General features: G+C 38.9%; 1 long non-coding RNA gene across 2 annotated transcripts; it reads right to left on the bottom strand.

The window, feature by feature from the left end:
- Positions 1 to 1,472: 1,472 nt before the first annotated feature.
- On the bottom strand, positions 1,473 to 24,328 carry LOC120223123. Of its 2 annotated transcripts, none has more exons than XR_005526208.1 (5): positions 23,943 to 24,328; positions 20,523 to 20,579; positions 5,764 to 5,815; positions 2,540 to 2,594; positions 1,473 to 1,695 (listed from the first exon to the last, which is right to left on the bottom strand). It is a non-coding gene; the product is annotated as an uncharacterized LOC120223123 (long non-coding RNA). The 2 variants fall into 2 exon arrangements; XR_005526207.1 differs by having other exon boundaries at positions 20,531 to 20,579.
- Between the last annotated feature and the right edge of the window lie 759 nt (positions 24,329 to 25,087).

Below are 25,087 nucleotides of genomic sequence, written 5' to 3'. Positions count from 1 at the left end.
TTATAATAATTTTAAAGGTTAATTATTACTGTGCCCATTTTATAGATAAGGAAACCAGTGTCCTAAAGTGTTCAGTTCCATGGCCAAAGCCCCACAGAATGGGGATTTGCATTACAGGTCTGTTATCTTGGCTCCGTAGGCCACTGCACCATGCTGCCTTCCACCTACAGCAGAGCAGCGAATGCACCCACATACATTTTCTGTGTAGGTTGTTTGGGCTATTATGACAAAATACCACAGATGTGGTAGCTTATAAACAACAGAAATTTATTTCTTACTATCTGGAGATTGGAAATTCAAGGTCATAGTGTGGTGAGGATCCTCTTCTGGGTATCTCATTGTGTCCTTATGTAGTGGAAGGGGTCGGGGATCTCTCTTTTATAAGGGCACTGATGTCGTTCATGAAGACTCCACCCTTGTGACCCAAGAATTTCCCAAAGTCCCTGCTTCCTAACACTATCACTTGGGGGTTAAGATTTCAGCATGTTAATTTGGGGGTGGGAGGACATCAGACCAGACCAGACCAGCACGAGCAGAACTTTGAGAGACAAAAAAAATATTTGATTCATTGTAGGCTATTCAAGTTTAAGTTCTCTGTTTGCAGAAATTTGTGGCTTCCATGGGATATGCCTCATCTCAGTGTTTCTTTCTAGTCAGCCAGGGGATTCCTTGTGGACTTGAGACCCTCAAATTATGTAACAGTCTCAATGAGTGAAAACATTTAAACATTTTAAGTTTCTTGACAAGAAAATCACCAAATTATATTTTTTCTACATTTAAAATGAATAGCTGAGCTGTGCTTACAAAGCTTTAAACTTGCAGCCCCAAAGATTCTTAAAAATTACTGTGTAGGAAACACTGTCAAACCCTTACAATTATAAACACTAACCATATGCTTTGAATGATTATACTGATTGCATCTATAGGTTTTACTTTTAAGAAGGGAAGCCACCTTCTCTAGTTTTTATCCAAAGGGAAGGGAAAGGAAAATAAAATGTAATGTTAACACCTGATGAATAGTAAGCAGTGGTCCTTATTGCAAATAATTAATTGAATTCATCAAACATATACTGAGTATCTTCTGAATATCAGGCACTCTGCTAGGCACTATTGTGAACACAAAGATTTTTTAAGATACAGTTCTCTTCCTGAGGGATCTAGTCTAGTAGGAGAATAAGATTACATCTGTACATAAAACAAATAGTTAAAATAATTATTCAAAGACACGATCTATGAGAAAATAATTTTCTTTAATAACCTGGACATTTGTCTTTTAAAAAAAATAATGTTTATTTGAGAGAGAGAGAGAGGGAGGGAGAGGAAGAGAGGGAGAGAGAGAGAGAACTGAGGAAGGGCAGAGAGAGAGGGAGATACAGTCCAAAGGAATCTTCAGGCTCTGAGCTGTCAGCATAGAGTCTGAGGCAGGGCTTGAACCCATGAACTTTGAGACAATGACCTGAGTCAAAATTGGCCACTCAACTGACTGAGCCACCCAGGTACCCCTACCTGGACATTTATCTTGTTGGCTGATTCTCAAGTTAGAATTTGGATAAATGTCCATGAGGTAGTGAATCCTGGACCCTGCCCACAGTAGGATTTCTTCTTAGGGATGAAACTCATCAATTAACATGATGCAGCAAGGGTGTATAGCAAATCCTAGGTTCTCTGGAGATAGGCCAATAGTCTCCAAGTTACCTGTGTAGACAGAGGGGTTATGATAACATGTACATTTTAGGAATCACTGACCTTTGGGAATCAAGTAAAATTCTAACCTTCTGTGGTAAGCAGAATTCTAAAGATGTCCCCTTTACCCCACTTCCCCCCAGAGATTTCAGATCCCTGCTTATTCAATCAAATGCTAATCTACATATTGTTGTGAAGGAACTTTGAAGATATAATTAAGTCCCTAAATTCCTTGATTTAAACACAGGAGGTTATTTGGGTGGACATTTATCAGATGAAACTTTTAAAAGCAAAAAGTGTTCTCTGGCTAGCAACAGAAGAGGAAGTCATTGCTGGCTTAAAGATGGAGGGAGCCACATGACAAGGAGGGGGTATGAACTTTAGAAGCTGTAAGTGACAGCTGACAACTAGCAAGGAACTGGACTCTGCCAACAACATGGATGAAGGTTGGAAGATTTATTCTCAGAATGTCTGCAGAAGAACCCAGCCTGGTTAGTATCTTGATTGCAATCTTGTGGTATCCTGAGCACAGAACCCAGTGTAGCCCACCTGGATTTTTGGTGTACAGAGTTGAAAACAATTAAATGGCTATTGCTATAGACTGCTGGGGTAATTTGTTATATAGCAATAGAAAACAGGTACACTATTAAAACTCATGGAGGCTCTGTGCCTAATATATCCAAGTTAAGGAGATGTCAGAGCCTCTGCACTCAGGGACTATGTTTTTTCTGATGAGTGGGAGGATCAAACCTTCATTTTATGTGATAGTCACCATGGAGTAAAAAGAAGATCCTAAGCTTTGGGATCTCACAATCTGTCTTCAAGCCCTAGCTCTGTGATTTATCCACTGTGTTACCTGGCACAACTCCTCTCAGTCATGTTGGCTGCATCTGCAAAATAGACTTCATCTTCTTTATTGGACAGGAGCATCAGGCAGATGAAATGAGATAATAACATATGAAATATAGTAAGTGCTCATTAAATGCTATCTTTAATTGTGTTATTTGGTTAATTGATTTTCATTGTCTCTTCTTGAATTGTATAACTGTATGGAGAAGCACCTCATCAAGGTGCTAATAGCTAGAGACTCAGTATCATAAACCTCTCATAGGTGGCCAAGGGTAACCTCTTTAAAATTTCCTCCCAAAGCAGGAAGGGCAGTTCATTTCCCTTTTATTGATGATATTTCTTAAAACTAGTTTAATCTGGGTATTTACCAAGTGTGTGTGGTCAGGATTTACTATTGTTTCATTTTCTGATTTTAGGTCTGAGTTAGTCTCCTCGTGGGTGGTGATAAGGGTTTATTAACTATGTTTTTGAGGAAATAACTATTTCTTGAATTATGAACATAGCACAGTTTGAAAATTGAGGAAGAATATTGCAGGGAATTTTTATTCATCTCTCCTCTGGAAATTCTCTATGCAGTGGTCTTCAAAGTGCATTTCCTAGAATTTGTTTAAAATGTCCAATCTTGGGCCCAACCCCAGGCCTATGGAGTTAGAACTCTTGGGATTGGGGCCTAGAAGTCTGTATTGAAATAAGGTCTCTGCAATGTATCTCAGACTTGGAGACCACTGCCCTAAGAGATTAGGGTGACTCCTAGCTGTCCTCAAAATTTTAAGTAGAGTTCTTATTTTTAAAATGATGAACACAACTACAGAGAATTAATGAGAGAGATAATGAATGATTCAATTCTATAAGAGACTGAGCACTTAGTTGATATGCCTCCTAAATTTTGCATGTATATTAAAATTTTGTAAAATGAACCACTGTATAAATGTATAGGAAACTAGTTTTTTAAAGAAAAGAAATTAGGTGACAAATTCTTTTGTAAAGTTAAAACTCTGATTTTTCTGTTTTGTAAGCAGATTTTCATGTATTGAATTTTCTTAGGAGAAGGCAGATTGTATCTGGTGGTTTTATGCATTGGAAATGCTTCTGAAGAAATATTTGATTAGTTGATATGGGAGTCAAAATATGCTAGGTTGTAGAAAACTGAGAAAATTGCCATTTTTACCGTAAATGCTTTTAAAATGGAATTTGATACTTTTTCCATAGTTTAATTTCCAAAGCTTCTCCCACCCCCTCTGAAAGTGGCACAAAGAAGGGTAAAGCAACATGATTTACTGGTAAGAATGTGAGCCCTTGTTCTGGGTTCTCCCACTTATCACTGTGTGACCTTGGGCAAGTTCAATAAGGAGACTGTCAGGTTGTGGTCAAGCTTCTCTAGGCCAGTGTTTCTCAAGTTTGAGCATGCATCAAAATGACTTGCTGAGCTGGTTAAAGCACAGATTGTCTGGGGTTGGGGTCTGCTAGTGTCACGGCTTTAGCTAATAGCCCAATTTTAGTTCGAGCTGGAGAAAATGGCTGGTTGCTGTGTTCCATGATCCACCTCAGGAATATGGCAGGAGGATGAGTCACAAACTGGTTTAAGGAACCACTTCGTAAGAAAACTCCTGTGGTTAAAAGAGAGACTGAGCTTTTTTTCTGAATGAAAGCAAATGATGCTAGGAAGTATCTCTGTAATACTTTGTCCTTTAGGGTTCTCTGGGCTGAATAAATACATGTAGAGTAACCTTTCCAACACTATTGTAATGCAAGAAGTGTCAAATGTATATCAAAATTGTTTCAACAAGTCAATTGATAATAATTTATAATATAATATTTTTTAAAAAATTACTTATAAATTATAACTTACATTTAAACCTTACTTTGAATTGGGAGATTCTAATTTACTGACATGATATTATTAAGGAAAAAGCAGATAAGGTGAGTAAAGGTATCTCCTCCACTACAGAAAGCAGATCGGGTTATTAGGCATTGCATTATAGAAACATAAACTCCAGTGGCTAGGGGTCTATTTGCTAATCCTTTTCTATCTTTCATAATATAGTATCAACTATGCTAATGAACAATTATAATAGCTCATGTAGAGTGCTTACTATGTACCGGGCATTTTCCTAAGCACTGTACATTTACTCACTCATTTAATCTGTGCAACAGCCCTTTGAAGTAGGTGCTAGTCTTACTTCTAAAGGAAAGGTTGAAGTTACTGGTCCAAAGTCACAGAGCTGCTAAGTGACAGAGCCAGAGTTCAAACTCAGAGTCTTTCTGGAGAGCCCATGTTCTAAAAACCCTTGTTCTATATTGAGCTCTGGGAGAAGAATGATTTCTGCTTTAGTGCTCTGTGACTTGGCCAGGTAGATCTATCTTCAGAAGACCAGGGTGCCTCACAAACAGACCCCTTTTCCTGGCCTATGCTGCACACAGACTTTTTCCACTGCAGTGCCATCGATCAATTAGTGATACTTAACACATGTACTATACTCATCACATTATTTTACTGCATTAATTCCTCCTTTTGCTTTGGAACTTTCTCTAACTTTTCTTGGGAAACTTTTCACCTCAAATCTATGTGTAAACCATGTCCCCAGCCCTGTGGCATACAGGGTGCACAGAGGAGAGCCAGTATCTCCTGCCTGTCTCTATGACTTCTAGAGTCTTCTCCCTTTATTTCACCATTGCTCTTATCCCCTCTGCCATCTCACTGTCTGCTAGCTCTTCTCTCTGGTCTCATCCCCTGTATCTACCTGCATCTTAGCCCCCCCTGGACTTGAAGATAAAAATAGCTCCCCTCATTTGCCTCTTGATCCTTGGTAGACTTTGGATTTACTAACTGAATCCTGTCCTTTTGAGCCATTTGAGGGAACTATCCACACAAGACCTAGTTCTGGCCCATCGTGGTCCTGTGCAAGGGGCAGGAATGAGACCGGAGTATAGAATCTCATTCAAACAAAGTTGTTACTAACTTCACATCACATGTGCATTTTAATAGTGGCCTGTCATGGTCCAGTGGTTTATTGGAGGCAGAGAGCAGGCTCCAGGAAGGTCAAACATGTTTGACCAGTGAGTACCCTTCAATTCAGACCTAGTCTAACATGCATAAGGCATCTCTGAGGCTGACTCTTAATATATATTATTTTTAATTAATGAAAGTGGAAACAATCTAACATCACGATTTAAATCACATTTTGTTAAATTAATTTGTCCTGTAGGGATTCTCTGACAGATGGAACAAACCTGGCCTAGGAGCAGTCTTTCCTAAATCTTTCAAGTCAGGCATTCACAAAATCTGGAAAAGGAAATGATGGACAAATTACATCTAGAGTTCTTTTGTTTGTTCAGGTCATTCAGGATATCATTATCACGTTAATGGAATTTTCTTATTTCTATTTGCAGATCCTTTTGTGTGCACGTTGTAATCTGATTTGGAGTGGAGAGGGAAAAACCCTCCTTCATTTTCATCTTTCTGAAAGCTTAGCTCACATCCTCGATGTGTTGAGCCAACAGATTTATTAGTTATCATGAAAGAGATGCCCTTTACTTTTTCATTTTTGCTGTCTCTAATTTTCTGACTTTTATTTAATTCTTATTTTGTCAATTGACTATAACTTATCCATGTTCTGGTGTGTGCTTAGGCCAGAAGACCCTACAGATCCATATAGTCTAAGGTAGGAAGTAAAAGCTAAACCTAGTTTCAGTGTTTAGGGATAACATTAGCAAAAAAGTATCTTTAATTTTAACTATATTTAAGTGTGTGCCTTCTCACTCCATCAAAGTAGTTAAATTGACTGTAAGGATAGTCCCAGTTTCACTGCAAAAGAATTTAATTCTTCATTTGATTTTACCCAGAGAGAACATTTTTATAGCGTTGTGATTCAGGAATGATCATTTCATTCGCAAATGGTGTGTTTTAAGCAGTAAACAAATATTACTTTCCAGACCCAAAGATAAGTTTAGGCAAAGCTCAAATCATCTGGTGCTAAATCTGGAGCCCAATTTCAAACAGGTTGACTGTGTTTTCTTTATGGTGCAATATGACTATGTCAGGATGTGGAAATTTTATCCTGTGCTAGCAATGATAAGAGGGAGCAACAACCTTAACAAGAGTTGATCAAAGGTTCCAATCAAATACCATGTCTGCACTCTTGGAAAATTACAGCTCATATAACAGATCTTATAGAAAATCTTTTCATTTCTATGAATTTCACTAAATCAGAGAATTTCCTTGCTACTTTATTTGGTTTCCTTCCTTCCATAAGTAATTACTCTTTATTTTAAGTGACAGAATCAATTTAATTTTGCATTTTTTCATCTTTATATAGACTTTGGCAAAGATTAATCTGTCCAGAATATTCTGGGTACTTGGCTCCAGTGTTACAGGATTGTAAATGGGATGCAGCAAGCAGCTTGCCTTTCCTGCCTTTTAAGTTTCTTTGAATGTAAATTATATGACAAAAGGGTGTCTCCTTGCACCTTCTCAGTCCATACTGAAGACAGAGAGAACTATGCTCAGAGTTGCTGCATGTCCATCCATAAACTTACTACTACCCTTCTGGGGATTAGAAAATACCTGATGCTGTGAGAAAAAAAGTCAGTAAAAAATTCACTCATGGCTAATTCTTTCTCTTGTCCATTGTCTTGACTGTATGTCTCTCCTCTTGCAATCTTGTTCCTCTTTTCATTTTTTTTTCCAATTGACCTCTTCTTTGGTTTTCCTTTTTAAAAAAATTTTAAGTTTATTTATTTAGTTTTGAGAAAAGAGAGAGAAAGAATGAATGAATGAATGAATGAATGAATCTGAAGTAGGTTCCAGGCTTCATCCTGTCAGTGCAGAGCCCTGTGCGGGGCTCGAACCTACAAACTGTGAGATCATGACCAGAACTGAAATCAAGAGTCAGACACTTAACTGACTGATCCACCAAGGCGCACCTGATTTTCCTTTTTAGAAAATAATTTTTTCTGTATTCTTTTCCTATCCCTTTTAAGTTAGTCCTTCTTCTCTTGGGGCTCCATTTCCCATTCTTCCTCCTTGATTTAGTTTAGCCCTTTCTCTTAATCAGGAGCAGAGATGCTTTTACTATTGTAATCTGAAGTAAACTGGTTGTTTTGAAGGCTTCACTAAAAATCAACTTCTGTGCCCAAACCCTCCCCAACAAGCAGATAAATCTGCTGTTTGACCAGTCTGTTCCCTCTGTGTGTGCATATACATATTCTAAGAAGCGTGTGTGTGTCATGTGTGCATGTGCGCATGTGCATGTATGTGTGTGTTGGGAATATGGGAAATAAGGAAATAAGGTAGCATGAGGTTGATCACGCCATCTCCTTTTGTGCACCAAGTAAGTGAGTCAGAGTCCTTGGGGGTAGTTGGTGGCCCTAGTCTAACATGTTTATTTTGCTCTTGGGGTAAATGGGAAAAGGAAGACTCTTTAGCCTTTTCTCTGTATCTTCTTGGCTTGGATTTATATCTGTCTTCTTGCTCCTAATCAAGCCATCAAGATGCTTCATCATTTAGAAGCATAGGTTTAAACTTTAGATAATGCTGTAGTTTGTATACTTTGGAAGGTGCTAGAGGCAGAGAATAACTGCCCTCCTTGAACTGATCACACTTAATGGCTTTACCTCCTGAGGTGGTTTTGGCTTTTGGGAGGTGGTCCAACCCTACAGAATCCCATCACTTTCCATTCCCTTTACCCTCAACCCAAATCTCTCTCTTTTTTTCACATATACTTAGTTTCACTGTATGTTATTATAGAATTTTAGAATTTGAAGGCAAGAATAGAGTTAACTTAGAACTTCATTTTACAGATAAGGATATTGACTTACATAAAGATTTATTTAAGATCATTCAGGAAATTGGTAATAATTAGAAGGACTATATTATCCAATCTACAACTAATACTCATAATCTGACAGTAATGGTCATAATAACAACAAAGACAAAAACAAAAACAGTAATTATCACTGTTAATTGATTACCTATATTTCCAGTCTTGCATAAGACATATGCTTTAAAAAAATTATTCATCTGGGTGCCTGGGTGGCTCAGTCAGTTAAGTGTCTAGCTTCAGCCCATGTCATGATTTCATAGTTTGTGAGTTTGAGCCCCACATCGGGCTCTGTGCTGACAGCTCAGAGCCTGGAGCCTGCTTCAGAGTCTGTGTCCCCATCTCTCTGTGCTTCTCCCCCCGCTCACACTCTCTCTCAAAAATGAATAAACATTAAAAAAATAAAATAAAAAATTATTCATTATTATTATTTATTTAAAAAAATTTAAATTGAATTATGGCTGACATATAACATTAAATTAGTTTCAGGCGTACAATGTAATGATTTGATATTTATATATATTGGGAAGTGCTCACCACAATGTCTAGTTAACACCTATCACTACACATGGTTACAATGTTTCTTTCATGTGATGAGAAATTTTAAGATCTACTTTCTTAGCAACTTTCAAATATGCAATACAGTATTATTAATAGTAGTTGCCAAGTTGTCCATTATATCCCTGCAGTATATCTTATTTGATCCTCCTCCAACAGCTTACTGTGTGGTAGGTTATTATTTTTTATTACAATTTTATAGATAATGGAGGCTTAAATGTAAATCCACTTCATAGATAATGAAAGGGCAAATCTATGTTGGAAACCCAAGTCTCTCCAATAACAAAATGTGTGTCCTACATAGTGGTGTATGGCAGCCATCTTATACTCATTCGTAAGGGCTGATTGTTGGTATCTCTTTCTAACTCTCATCGTTCAGTGGCTTGAAATCAACCACGATAGAAGTATTTATACCATGGAAATTGGCAAAAGCTACATATCAGGTCATGATTTTTATTTGCCAGAGAGCTGAGACATGTTAAACATTTATCAACACACTCCTGCCTCCATGTGTTTATAATGTTCTTTTAACAATGTAATGAGATTTTTAAACATCATGACTTGCCTAGAAAATCTGGGTTATCTGATCACTGTAGCATTGCTAGAAAAATCTAATCTAAAAATCACATGTCTACACACTCTTGAGTTAGTGCCCTTTTTGCCATCCCTTGCTGGAATTTATTTTCTGTTGTGATCTTAAGTTCACTAGTTATGTGTTAGAGAAGGAACATTTGGTTGAAGGAACAGGAACCCATTCAATAAGTGTAAGCTGATCAGGGGAAATGTATTGGAAAGATCCAGGGGCCCTGGGGCATCTGCCCCACAAGGTCCTACCACAGGAAGCATAGCTTCTTAATGGAGTGGAGCATGGACTGGAAGGGCAGTCCTGTACCTTTACTTCATTACTCGTGAACTTCATGCTTTTGTGTCATTACATCTCTGTGTACATCCATGTCTGTGGAGCTGCCTTTTCTGCTTCGGTGTGATATACCTAAACACCCTGATTCACCTGGATTCTCATTCCAAACAAGGACAAGCAGCCTTAGTCTTTTCTAACTCCATTTCCCATTTTCTAGGAGAGAAACACCTCTCAGTCCCACATGAGTCATTTGTCTAATTGGCATGGATGGGTAAAAACAGAGCATCTTATATATCAGGCTGTGGACCGGGAGGTTTCTCTAAGAAGAGAAGACAGGAACAGGGAGGAGAGGATTCTCAACTTTAGTAAATTTGCTTGGGAGGGAGAGGGTGAAAAATGAAGAGGAAGAAAGGCTACATTGTAAGCCATTTGAGAGAAGAAGCTGGGTTTTACTCATTTCAAAATATCTGTTATCTTGCCTTATAGTTAGTTGTATTTAATAGGAAATAAGAGCTGAAAGGGAAGAGTTGTTCTTATAGACAAGAATACATTTCTCCAAACTGTCAAAAAAAAAAAGCCCTTCAGTAAGAGAAAAAAAGACTAAGAAATGTTCTATAAACAAAACTGTTTTGGTGTTCGATACAGATTGATACCAATCTGCATGGATCCTTATTGGTCATCAAAGAGCTTATGATGTCACTTCCAAAATTCAGGTGGGACCAGTTCAACATGAAAGTTTACTATTTTCAGATTCCCTCCCACCTTGCTTTACCCCCTTACAAGGTTATGACTAAAACAGAACCAGTCTAAATATAATCATTTCATGAAATTACATGCAAATAGAAGAAATCATACTCAAATTGAGGAAAATGACCATGTTTTTCATAGTCAATCTTTAGAAAATAGCTTTTAAAATAAGTGCAATACCATCCTTACTTTTTTATGGTTAATGAGGAGCAAAACAACGTGCCCTCAGGATCAGGAGCTCTAGAGTTCAAATGATCAATGCAATTGGAAAAACTTCTTAGCCCGCATATTGGACTTAAAATCTCATAAGGATTTTACTGGCTAATGCTTTCACTTGTCCTGGGAAGTGTTGTTAAGATTAAAAATAATTGCACAAAAGCCAGTCTAAATTTTCCAAGATTTTAGGAAGAACAACGGTTTAGACTGAGGGCTTGAATTTATTTTACCCTTTGTAATATCTGAATTTATTATTAATACATTATCTTTGAAATGCTGTAAACATAATTTAATCATCTGCTAATTTGGGGAGTGCTGATTATCCGCATGGAAATTTACTCACAGCACATCTTGTCTCTAACTTCCCGGTAACGTAACCTTTTCTGCTGAAACAACTCCTCCAGTGACATTATCGCCGTCTCACTAAGTGTATTCTTACGTGGCATTGCAGCCTGCTAGCAACTGGAGGAGGTACGTTCTGGCTGACTTGGTGTAAAAGATAAAATAAGACGATCAAGGACTCTAGTTTCTCTAATTTCTCTTTCCCTTTCTCTTCCTCTTATTCCCCACCTTTTCCTTGCCAGGTGTGAGACAGATGGCCATGCAGTGGTGCATAAATAAGGGTCCCTATAACCCAGCTGGTGCTTTTTTTCTTTTGTACCTGTGGTGTTGCGTTTATCCAGCCACCAGTGAGGATCAAGGAGAACTGTGTGGCAGGAATAGGTGGGGACATACTGGACTGATGTTTCTCCCCACTATTAGACACTAGAATGGCCATGCAAGTTGTTAAAATAATGAAATGCTTTTGTACTTATTGACAAATAGTCATTGGTCTCAGCCCCTTAGCATATAACTGCTTCTTTTATCTACGAGTCTGGCTTCCAGTGTTCTAACTCTAGGATATCCGGAACCTTCCCACAGTCAGTAGGATTGATATTTGGTACAGAAAGGGGCCTTGGGACTTCCTTGATTGCTTTTTAAGCTACTCTTGTTTGTTTGTTTTTATCCTCTGTGCAACCCACCCAAATCCTTATACATTTCAGACAAGTGGTCAAAGCATAATTCCAGCGATATGCATGGTGGTTCTAGTATTAAGTCAAGTTTATCTTCTTTAAGGAACTGAAGAAATACTTGACCATGTTTTAAGTGAAATATTTCTGCCCACACTCTGTCTAGATCATCTCCTTCTTGTGCTTTGGTTCAGACTTGGCCATTATTTCAGTTAGGATGCTGTCTGTTGCAAATGACAGAATACCTAATTTAAATTCATCTGTGTCATGTAAGTAAGCAGCTACAGAGAAAGGTTTAAGTTGTGGCTTCATCCACATGATGTCACCAGGTTCATATTCTCTTTTGCTGTTTTGGCCTCACTTTCTTTGTAATAAGCCTCCACCTGTTCTCAGATTCACTATAGCAGCTCTCTCGTTTATTTCCTGAGAGAGCGAGAGAGAGAAAGAGAGAGCGAGCGAGCACAGGAATATTCCTCTAATGTTTCTAAAAGAATACCTTGGGGCACCTGGGTGGCTCAGTTGGTTAAGCGTCCAACTTCAGCTCAGGTCATGATCTCACGATTCGTGGGTTCGAGCCCCACATCGGGTCTGTGCTGACAGCTCAGAGCCTGGAGCCTGCTTCAGATTCTGTGCCTCCCTTTCTCTCTGACCATCCCCTGTTCACACTGTCTCTCTCTCAGAAATAAATAAAACATTAAAAAAAAAAAGAAAGAAAAAAAGAACGCCTTAAAACTAAAATTGAATCTTTTTGGCCTTCTTGGCTTGGTGTAGGTCCAGTGTCCATCCCTGAAGTAATAATTGTGGCCAGAGGAGCGGGGTGTGCTGATTGGCTTAACCTGGTTCATGTGCTCTACTCTGATATCTGGGATTGGAGATGCTTCACTAAAAATACACAGATTGGGGCAGGGGAGGGTGGATCCTTAAATGAAGGGGATTCTCACTTGTTAGCACTTGAGGGTAGTAGATGCTGATAGGAATGTGTCCTATGTTGATAAAAAAGTGTTTTTTTTCCATGTTATTTGTATCCTGTCTCTAAATGGATAGTTCTTTGTATGGGTAATTTTACTCTAACTGTGGAGAATTTTCAGTCTGTCATAACTACTCAAAATAATACCCTAACTGCAAAACTTCATAAACTATGTTTCTATATTCTTAATTTGCTACTATGCAGATTGTACAATGTCAGACCTGAGGGAGCTAGAATAATAAGGTATATGGTGCAGAGACCTTGTCCAAGTGCTTCTCTGTTTTGTCTCCAGTACTTAGGGGACAAATAAATACTTGAGAAAACACAGATTTCCTCTCCCTCTGCACTTTCTGCAAGAGGCGTGTCTCTTGTTACTGAGGAATGCTGCTGCTGCTGTGTATGTTGTGTGTCCCTCGCTACACTGGGAGCTGGTGGTAGGATGAGTTCTATAAATCACCTTGATCTTTGGTAGGAAGAACACACTTCTTGTAGGAAGGGATACTTGAAAAGCGGTCATTTTATATGGAAGTCACTCACTTTGTTACCTCTTGTGTCTCAGACATAACAGATAACTCTCTTCCTTGTAGTTCCTCTGGGGTTTCACTATTTAACTTGCTCATGCCCACTAACAGTGAGCTATTTCACCTGGGCTCCGATCCATTGCTAGAAGGAATAGCTTTTGTAGTGACACTGATGGTTTTCTGGACTTGAGGGCAGGAAAAAAATGGGACCTTGCACTTTTCAACCTATTGCCAGTACGTGCAACTATTTATATACAGGGTTTCTGTGTGTGTGTGTGTGAATCTTACAGTTTCATATAATTTTCTTCTGTGTAGCAATCATAGGCCAATAAAGGAGCCCTGGAGGAGGCATGTGGTTTTCATCCATAGGTTGGGAATTCATGGAGGTTTCTTTGATTTCTGATCGTATAAGAATTTGCCACCATGCTCAGCCCCAGAATGAGCCATAAAGTGGCAAACTCCAAGATCTCTTTTGTTGATGAGTGGCATCCCTGACCATGGTTCATACAACACTCATACACCACTGCACTAGTTATCTGATCCTCATAAGAGCCTCGTGAGGGAGCTGGGGGCAGAGATTGGTCTGCTCATTTTACCAATAAGTAAACTAAGATTCAGACAGAAGTTACTTTAACCTCACAGTTAAAGCTGTGCAGAACTGGATCCAAATCAGGTTCTTAGACTTCTAATCTAGTAGCTTTTCCTTGTTTCATTTGGCATCAAACTTGGGTCTTTTATTTCTGGAACGATATCTATGCTGCTGAAAGAAGGGCCCTATGGGCACTCACTCTGTGGCTCTCAGGACATCACATGTAGCTGTTTATGCATCTGCACTGGGGTCTCTGCTGCCAAACTAGAACTGAAGCAGTGGGAAAGTCTGGGACAAGGTTCTGCTTGGTCCCAGAGAAGACCCACTCACTGCTTCTGCATCATGTCCACCTTTGCACTGATCATCTTCTATATGTGTCCATAAGCCCTGTTTGCTCTTTCTTCCTCTTGTTGTGTGTTCCCCGGTCTCCTCCTCCTTTTACTGTCGGAAGCCAGTGTGAATGAGAGAGAGGTGTGGGAGCGCATTCTTACCTATAGTCTAATGGGATATCCAGCTTACTGACATCCAGGGAGACACGTTGATTCTTTTATTTTTGCATTTTTTAGTATAGAAAGTATCAAAAAATCCCCATTACTGAAAATTTAGAAAATTGACTTTCTTTTTCCATAGACATATTGTCCAGTTGTAATAAGCATACATACATATTTGTGTGAGACATTTTTCATCTAATTTTATTTTGTAAGGATTTTTATACATTTCTACACAGTTAGCATTGAGTGCCTACTACCAGCTAGGCGTTACTTTGAACTATTTTTACTAGTCTCTTCAGTCAATGGACTATGATTTACTCAATTATTTATCTATAGATGTACATTTTCCTCCCAATTTCCCTGCTATTATAAATAGGTGTGCAATGAATATATTTGAGTATACAGCTTTTTCTACACTTTTAAGGATAGATTTCAGTAAGTGGAATTATTGAATCAAAGAGCATAAATATTTTTATGGTTCTTAGTGCTAAATTGGTTTTCCAGAAAGGCTGTTCAAATTTACAACGCCACTGGCATTATAGAAAAATATCAATTTCACTGGACCCTCATCAACATCTAATTTTATCATTTAACGGAATGCTAAGAGGCAAAAACAATGGCATTGTATATATTTTTTAAAGTTGCATTTTGTTACTTGGAAAGGGTGAGCAATTTTTGCATACTGTGCTTTCTAGTTTGTGAATTGTCTGTTTTCTTTTAGGACTGTGGATTTATAAATTGTTCCATTGTAGGTCAGATAACTGCACCAGCCAAGTTCTTGGAGGTGACAAGCCTTCCCAGGTTACAATATTCTTTCCTTCCCTTCCCTCCTGTGACAGCTAATAGGACAGTGGCATTTGGTGCATCTGATTATTTCTAGAAAGATGCTAATGGTCTCTTTACCTTCTGCTTTGACAATGCAGCTGTGAAGGAGCCAGGATGCCAGTGTGCAGGGGCTGCTGCAGGATAAAAACCCACAGTGGCAGGAAATTACCCTAATAGGGTGAAAATTAAGAAACAACCCATGGTACAGCCTGTTTCCAGGATACAGGTAGTAGTTTCACGCCTTGGCAATTATTCCCTGAGAATCAATTTGGTGGTTCTTTAAAAAAAATTAGATTTGAACCTTAAGGGGGTTAAAGAGAAAAGAATAAAAACTTGGAAAATATTTAATTTTGTTTCATAAAGAAATTATTCTCCTCTTTCCCATTGAATAGAAAATGCAGCTCTTTTTAACTTTTTCTTGGTCTTCCCTATTTTGTGTAAAAACAGATTGTTTCATTTTAGGTTATACATTTTTGGGGCTCAGGGAGAGGGTAGACACCTGCAAACAAAAAACGACCAGAGTCTTTTGATTCTTCACCTGCAAAAAAAATACCAGGCATGTCAAGCCACTGGTTGGCACAGGTGTTTGGTGGCCCACGAGGTAGCTGTCCTTGGGTTGGAGGTGGAGTGGAGGGCAGGTGTGCTTGCATCTACCTGCATCTGTGTCAGGAATATAGGGCCTGAGTCCCTTAATGCTCTTCCTCCTCATCCCCAATCCTCTCTTGCACAACTGCCATTAAGACTCATGTAGAAAGGGCCACTCAGTTGTGTCTATTTTATCTACCTCTTTCTGATTTGGGTTTATAAGTTTTGCACTGACTGAGGAATCTAGCAAACACTGAAAAAATACTCTTTTCTTGTGTGGAAAATATTCAATACTTAGTTTTTATTTAATTTATTCTGTGCATTTTTGGGGCATACAGTAACTCTGAGGAGTTAAAAGTGAAAGCACCCTTCCTTTAGCTTCAAAAGATAAGATCTGTGTTTTGTTGGCTAAGGGTATAGATAATAGTTACTAGATGGCGAAAGATGCTTCCTTGAGGCAAGTCATGCCTTGCTTTTCTCTGTGAATCTGAGTTCTTGGCACAGAGGAGATGCTCAGTTCTTGGTTATTAAACTGAGGGAAGTACTATGAAGGGCTTCTTTTTCATTCCCTGAAGCTTTCCTCCAGCGGATAAGGAGACAGCCTTTAGTGTATTCAGTAGATCTAATTTGATTTTAACAAATGTGTAGAAATTCTGCCCACTTATAGCATCACTGATTTCAGAGCTCTAGTTCATCTTGGAGCTCTAGTTCTCTAAATTTGCAATCTGTGATCTGTCAGAATGGAGCTAAAAAAAAGTCTCAAAATCCAGAAGCAAAGGGTAAAACTAACAAGATGGGATTTAATAGGGATTTAGCCAATGTTTTGTAAACAATTTTTGAATATATCCTGTGTGAAAAACCAGTGGAGAATGATGTTGCAGTCTTTGAAGTCAGTTTCTTAATAAGAAATAATAAGAGTAGATATAAAAAGTCTGACCCCGATTTTACTCCCCCCAAAAAAGCAATGATACTTGTTAATTTGTTCATGTACTTAATTATATGATTTACTCATTAACAATATGAATTGAGCATTTAACACAACAGGCCCACTACTTGATGGAGATCTGCCTGAGTGGATAAGAACCAAGGGCTCTAGTCAATCAGCTGGGCTTGAATGCTTTCAGGGGTGGGCTGCTCTTTGCCTCCCAGAATGGGCCATTCATTTTAAAACAGCTCCCTAAAAATTTCTTATTAAATATTAACTCTAATACATTGGTCCTAATTCTACCATGTGAGAAGCTACAAAAAATATAATTCCTTTCTAAATTATATCCCTGGAAATAATTGTCTGAGGCTCCTGCTTATCTTTAAAAACTTAATTTGAACATCATCTCCTCTGTGAAACTCCTTAAGAGTTGTTTCTTCTCCTTTATTAAAATAGGCATGGAGTCCTAAAACTTACTGTTCTTATTAGAACATCCTAGGGAATAATTAAAAATATAGATTCTAGAACTACATTCCAGTATATTAAGAAAACTCCCCAGAAAAGGCACTTGGTTCACAGGCTAGCATTTGTTAACTGCTGTGTAGAGGATATGAACTTGCACCCATGGAGCACTTACTATGTGCTTTGGTGTTTCTTTGTTTAGTTATTCTATCTATGCATTTTTATTTTCCTGTAAATATCTCCACTTTACCTATTAATTGTAATGTCACTATCTCATTATCTATCTATATTCTCCACCATACTTGGAAGGTTTTAAGTCATTTTTTGTATTCTCAAAGATTTATCACAGTGCATTGTACCCGATAGGATCACTGTAAGTGGTTATCCAGTGTATGAATGAGTGGAGTGTCAGGAACAAATTTAACAGTAACATTTGTACCACACTCTGAGGTGGGAAGACTCAACCGAGATTTTCAGAAAAGCTTTGGGTTACATATTCATTACTGCATCTAGGTCAGAGGGCTAGAGGGAGGAGGGCATCACCGTAGGAGTTGGGAAACTTGGCTCATAGTCACAGCTTGGTCAAAGAATAACTGCTGAGGCCCAGTAGTTTTTGTTTGTAAAAAGAAAGTATTTGCCTGTATAATCTGTTGGCTTCCTTCTAGCACCATGATTTATTTAGAGTCCTTGATATCGGCGTCTGGACCAGGATAAAGAGAAGGGTAACTTGTTCAGTGAAAAAGATAGTGTGGGGTCAAGGGGAGGGAAGTGAAATGATGTGAGAGAGGGGGCAGGGGTAAGATATTGATACAGGAATGTTCTTGAGGCGCTGGGAAGATTGTTAGTAAGGGGTATTGACCAGTGTGTCTAGTGGCATCCTGCTGCAGGTGGAGGAGTGAAGAATATTCAAAAACTCTTCTCTCTCCCCTTATTCTAGTAGAGGGAGTAGGAGGGAGAATGTGGATTGGTCAACTAAATCAGGTCTTTCTGAGATCTTTAGATATTCTTTATCATCCTTGGTCATCAAATCAATAAAGATTCACTGAAGGTTTCACTGAAGGTGCAGTGGGCCTTTCATTTCAGAGACTTGCTTTGAATGGCTTGAAATAGTTACCACCTAATGGCTTGCTATATTCCTGGAGCCCTGAGCATCTGTTTAACATTCAGGCTGCGTGGTGCCAGTGAGAGCTCCCAACAGAAAAGGGAATTAACTGTTTGGTGTGTTTTAATAAGTGAGTGAGCAAAGATCATGTGAATCGATTATCAATTTGGCTAACTTTCTTGCAGGGCTTGTGTAGAAGAATTAAATGCAAACAGACTGCATGTTTACCAAAGAGGAATACACCTTGAAGTGGATATTAGGATTCTCAAATGTGATTTTTGTAATGCATTGGACCTTTTTCTCCCCTTTCCTTATTTCTGTCAAGAACATGTATTGGAAATGAAGGTAGAAATCACTTTAAAAATGATTAGATACAGGACTAGCATACAGAAGATCTGTTCCTCCAATAAGTACTTTTAAGTCCATCCTATTACCTTCCTGTTAGTCCAGAGGTCATTTCCAGAACCTTAGGCTCCAGGGACACTTGAGGATGGTACTTAGTTTGTACTGACACTGAGTGGGGGTGCCTTTACTTAAGAGGAGTCCCATTTATTCCATCTTACTTGCCTTAAGGAAGAGAAAGAGTACTTTCTTGGCAAAGACTCCCACAAAAAAGCTGAATTGATCTGGTTTTACCTACAGGATGTTCACTGTTTAGATAATAACTAGCAAAGTGGACTTACAATGAACTTTGATTCTAGTTGTTCCTTATTATTCTTCATCTACTTCCCTCACCTTCATTCTTTGCTTTCTAACAGGGACACACAATTGTTTGTGTATTCATGGCTGGTGAATGTTGTTCCTCTAGCTGAGAAGCCAGCTTGGGGAGAGAGAAAGGGAGAGAGGGTGTGTGTGTGGGGGAGAGAGAGAGAGAGAGAGAGAGAGAGAGATGGACCTGTGAGAAGGAAGGGCCCAAGCCCTTGGACAAGCACTTTTATGAACCAGCATCCTCCTCTGTTTCCCCATTCCACTTGAGGACGTCTCTGTGATGGCACCTAACACAGGTATGTGTGACTCTGTGTGTCACTTTCTGCTATTCTCTGAGCACAGTACCAGGCACATAGCAGCTACTCAGTTACAGTTGTTGAATGCCTGAATGAATAACCTCTCTTGAACTATGAAGTGCTTCTTTGTTTTGTTTTGTTTTGTTTTGTTGTTTTCAACTGTTGGATCTTTCCTGGTATTCATAAATTTCTGGGCTGTGTTGTCAAGCACTGGTTTTCAGCTGCCTTACTGTTAAGTTGAATCTTAAAAAGTCCAATGATTTAATGGTTTATTTCATTACTGTTGGGTCCAGTAAACTGGAAGGCCAGAAGCTTACTGGGTCCAAAGAGGAGAAGCTGATCTTAATAAAACATGAGTGTTGAACTGACAGCGACATGTTGCATTCTCTGTATCTATCTTCAACAAGTAAACACAGATAACCTAAAGTAGCAAATTCATAGTAAAGTGAAGGAAATTCCAAAAGGAGTTAGGACAAGAGAGTGGAGAAGAGAAACCATTGCATTTTTATGGATTGATGACATAATGGAGGTTGTGTGCAGGGCTGGCTCTGGACTGTGGAACCGTCAGGGGTTGCAGTCACTGTCCTGTCAGCATCCTCTGCTGCTCAAAGTGCCTTTTATGTCAGGTGCCCCCAGGTTGTAACACTAATGCCCAGAAGGCTTGGCTCCCGTTTCCTGAATCTTTCCTACCGTGCATGTCACAACTCACCGACTTGTGTCTGCCTCCCTAGGGCCTGCTTGGTTGACCAAATTGCTTATATTTGATGAATTAAATTGTAGTAAGACCTGAAGGTTTGGTATTTTACTTCCCAGGGTTATTTGCATTTTAACTGGGTATGCAAGGACTCTTGGTTTAGCTCTAAGAAATAAATTACCAATGCTTGAATTCCCAACCAGGCAAGTGGGTGAAACAGATATTTTTCTTGGATTTATGTTCCAGTGTCAACCCTCAAATCATTTGAGGGCCAGCACATTTCTTTGCCTTCCTATTCCCACTTCTTCTTTTTCTTTGCCCTTTTCTTCTTCTATCTCCCCCTCTTCTTCCTTCTGCTATTCTTCTTTTTCTTCAAATTATTCTTCTTACAGATCCAAGTAGACGTGAGTCAGAAATTTTACTCAGTATTGCTTTGTAGTTAAAGGAAAGCTTGCCTAGTCACCTTGGCTTTAGAACTCTACTGGCAAATGAAGGTCATTGTGAGTGAGCTGGCAGAGGAAACCCTGAGACTGAATGCGATTTGGATTTGCCCCTTCTAGGGCCAAAGGAATTGGACCTTTGTACTTTGGAAAATTGAAAATGTCCTTGGAGTTACCTGCTTACCGATGTGGAGAGTCATTATGTGGAAGGTTTGGGTCATTGTGTCTCTCCTCTGTGGAAGACAGAATGAGAAGAATGGGGTTAAATTCAGCAGCTAACACTTTGGAAAGGTTAACACAAATGGAAAACTTTGTGGTAGGTAAGTGAAGGAATTATTGTACATGGTACTAATAGCATAACCATTTCTATTCTAGATCTGTATTGTCAATAGAGTAGCCACTAGCCACAGTGGTTGCTGAGCATTTGAAATGTGGCTAGCCCAAACTGTGCTACAAGTGTTAGCACACTTGTTGAACTGTGCTGCAAGTGTTAAATACACTGGGTTTTGAAGGCTTTCTTTTTAAAAAAAAAAAAAATAGGGGTATCTGGGTGGCTCAACGGGTTAAGCATTTGACTTCAGCTCAGGTCATGGTCTTGCGGTCTGTGAGTTTGAGCCCTATGTTGGGCTCTGTGCTGACAGCTCAGAGCCTGGAACCTGCTTTGGATTCTGTGTCTCCCTCTCTCTGTGTCCCTACCCCCCTCTCATAAATAAATAAACATTAAAAAAAGTAAAATATGTTGTTTTTTTAGTTAGATTATACTGTGTAATGTTTATAATATTTCTGACATTCAGTTAAATAAAAGATATTGTTAAAATTATTTTCAATTGTTTCTTTTGCTTTTTTCCAGTGGAGTTACTAGAAAATTTAAAATTACATCTGTGGCAACAGGGATGTCCACTCTCACCACTGTTGTTTAACATAGTACTGGAAGTCGTAGCATCAGCCATCAGACAACAAAAGGAAATAAAAGGCATCAGAATTGGCAAAGAGGAAGTCAAACTATCACTTTTCGCCGACGACATGATACTCTACATAGAAAACCCGACAGACTCCACCAGAAGCCTACTAGAACTGATCCAAGAATTCAGCCAAGTTGCAGCGCACAAAATCAATGTACAGAAATCGGTTGCATTCTTACACACCGATAATGAAGCAACAGAAAGAGAAATCAAGAAGCTGATCCCATTCACAATTGCACAAAAAACCATAAAATACCTAGGAATAAACCTAACCAAGGATACAAGAGATCTGTATGATGAAAATTATAGAAAACTTATGAAAGAAATGGAAGAAGACACAAAAAATGGAAAAACATTCCATGCTCATGGATAGGAAGAATAAATATAGTTAAAATGTCATTACTACCCAAAGCTATCTACACATTCAATGCAATTGCAATCAAAATTGCACCAGCATACTTCTCAAAACTAGAACAAACTATCCAAAAATTTGTATGGAACCACAAAAGACCCCGAATAGCCAAAGTAATATTGAAGAATAAAACCAAAACGGGAGGTATCACCATCCCAGACTTTAGCTTCTACTACAAAGCTGTCATCATCAAGACAGTATGGTATCGGCCCAAAAACAGACACATAGACCAATGGAACAGAATTGAGAACTCAGAGCTGAACCCAAAGGTATACAGCCAACTAATCTTTGACAAAGCAGGAAAGAATATCCAATGGAAAAAAGACAGCCTCTTTAACAGATGGTGTTGGGAGAACTGGACAGCAACATGCAGAAGAATGAAACTAGATCAATTTCTCACACCATACACCAAAATAAACTCAAAATGGATAACGGACCTGAACGTGAGACAGGAAACCATCAACACCCTAGAGGAGAAAGGAAGAAACAACCTCCTTGACCTCCACCGCAGCAACTTCTTACTTGACACATCCCCAAAAGCAAGGGAATCAAGAGCAAAAATAAACCATTGGGACCTCATCAAGATTAAAAGCTTCTGCACGGCAAAGGAAACAATCCACAAAACTAATAGGCAACCAATGGAATGGGAGAAGATAGTTGCAAATGACATATCAGACAAAGGGTTAATATCCAAAATCTATAAGGAACTCACCAAACTCCACACCCGAAAAACAAACAACCCAGTGAAGAAATGGGCAGAAGATATGAACAGACACTTCTCCAAAGAGGACATCCAGATGGCCAACAGACACATAAAATGATGCTCAGCATCCCTTCTCATCAGGGAAATACAAATCAAAACCACACTGAGATACCACCTCACGCCAGTCAGAGTGGCTAAAATGAGCAAATCAGAGAACTCTAGATGCTGGCAAGGATGTGGAGAAACGGGCACCCTCCTACACTGTTGGTGGGAATGTAAACTGGTACAGCCCCTCTGGAAAACAGTGTGGAGGTTCCTCAGGAAATTAACAATAGAACTCCCCTATGACCCAGCAATAGCACTGCTAGGAATTTACCCAAGGGATACAGAAATGCTGAGGCATAGGCACACATGAACCCCAATGTTCATAGCAGCACTCTCAACAATAGCCAAAACATGGAAAGAGCCTAAGTGTCCATCAACGGACGAATGGATCAAGAAGATGTGGTTTATCTATACGATGGAATACTACACGGCAATGAGAAACAATGAAATCTGGCCATGTGTAGCAACATGGATGGACCTTGAGGGTGTAATGCTGAGAGAAATAAGTCAGGCAGAGAAGGACAAATACCATATGTTTGCACGTATAGGAGGATTAGGAGGAACTTAATGGAGGGCCATGGGGGAGAAGAAAGGAGGAAATGGTGGGGGAAAGGGAGACAGGCAAACCATGAGAGACTCTTGAATGCTGAGAACAAACTAAGGACTGATGGATGTGGGGGGGGGAGGGGGGAGATGGGCAAAGAGGGGGGCACTTGTGGGGATGAGCACTGGGTGTTATATGGAAACTAACTTGACAATAAACTATTTGTAAAAATAAATAAATAAATAAATAATTTTTAAAAATAATAAATAGAAAGTAAAAAAATAGATGAAACTAATTTTATAATGTTTTTATTTAACCCAATATGTGTGAAATATCATTTCAATATTTAATCAATTAAAAAATCATTAATGAGAAAAAAATAAAATAAAATAAAATAAAATTACATGTGTGGTTGGAATTAAAATTCTATTGGACAGTAGTACTGATATGCTGATATGGATCATTCATCTTTTCAGTGTACATGTTTTCTTTAATCATTGATAAGATATTAAGTCATATTTTACATTTATCCATTTTGTTGGATGAGTTTCCTCATTACCCCTGAAGTGTGCTTTGTAATCGGTACAGGGCTCTGGTGACAGGCCTGTTGGATATTACTTCCTGGAAATGTTTTGAGATATAGGAACTCTTGGGTGTGCATTTTGGGTGTGTGCTCAGGAGGATTTGATGGTGGTTCTCCTTCAGGAAGCAGCATTGAAACTTTAAAGGACAGGATTTTGCCTGTGGAAAAATATCTTATTTTGTGGGGAAGAGAGAACATCTTATTTTGCATATTACAAGATAGATTATATCTTTAATGAAAATGACAAGAGTTCCTTAGATCAACAATGAAGGATGAAAGGCTCTTACCTCAGGACAATTCAGATCCTCATTACTATTCAGGATTTCTTCTCTGCTATAGGTTATTCAAATTATTACCTGCCTAGATAGGCAATTAGGCTACAAGAGCTATGCTATAATCTCTGTGTATTACTTAAGATTGAATTTGGCTGTAAGTAACAATAAAACCCAGCAAATAGGGGCTTTAAAAAGATAGAAGTATACTTCTCTCCTATATGAAACGTGGTGGGATGGAGTCCTGAGTTGGTATAGTGGCTTTTGTTTTGCCGTGTCTTCAGGGACCTACACTCCTTTTAGCTCCTCCTTGGCCATCCCTACTGTGGCTCTGTCTCTCATGCTACCAGATGACATCCTCCATATTCTAGCAGGTGAGGAAGAAAAAGGGACAAAAGAGAAGAAGGGCAGACTTTGTGTAATAGCTGTTTCTTATAGTTTCATAAGCTGTCACATGACAATTGTACTTCTATCTTATTGGCCAGACTTTAGTCTGAGTGGCCATGTGCTGAGTTAAAATTTCATGGCTGTGAAGGAAAGGCAGAATGGATACTGTGGGACAATTAAGAGTCTTTGCACAGTGCGTTGTTACACATTATAGACATTACTTTATTACATACTGTGTATTCTATTACTTCAGGGCTCTACAACATGGCTACTTCATATAGCCGTATGTGTAGAAAAGCAGGAAAGCAGGAAAGCTTATTTCATGTTTGGCCCTGATTCTTAAGAAAAGCCAAGCTATTTCTGGAGAATGGCTGTTGTATACAATAAAATGATAGTAATAATGTTTTACATTTGGGGAGGGATGGAGTTATTAACCTGTAACCTAATTTTGTGCACTCAGGAAACCAGGATCTTGACATTAATAGTCAGGTAGGGTCTGCATATTCCCTATTAATATTTAGAGGGGGTCCTTTACCATGAGAATTAATGAATATGACAAAAGGATTTGCTGAACATGCCTGAACTCACCCTTCAGAGTAAGAAATAAATGTATTTGGCACGATTACTGGCTTAAGCCTAGGTCAGGCAAGCTTCGACACATCTATCAGACTGATGGGACCAGAATGACAAATGTCTTGTGTTTGCATGGAGGTTTCAGGGTCTCAGAAAAGAGTACTAAATACGTGTGTGTCCATCCCTGCAGTCAGTACGGG

This window comes from Hyaena hyaena, unplaced genomic scaffold (genome assembly GCF_003009895.1).
Source record: "Hyaena hyaena isolate Hyena2069 unplaced genomic scaffold, ASM300989v1 scaffold_961, whole genome shotgun sequence".
Classification (NCBI taxonomy): Eukaryota; Metazoa; Chordata; class Mammalia; order Carnivora; family Hyaenidae; genus Hyaena; species Hyaena hyaena.
This window is presented reverse-complemented; position numbering and strand designations above follow the sequence as displayed.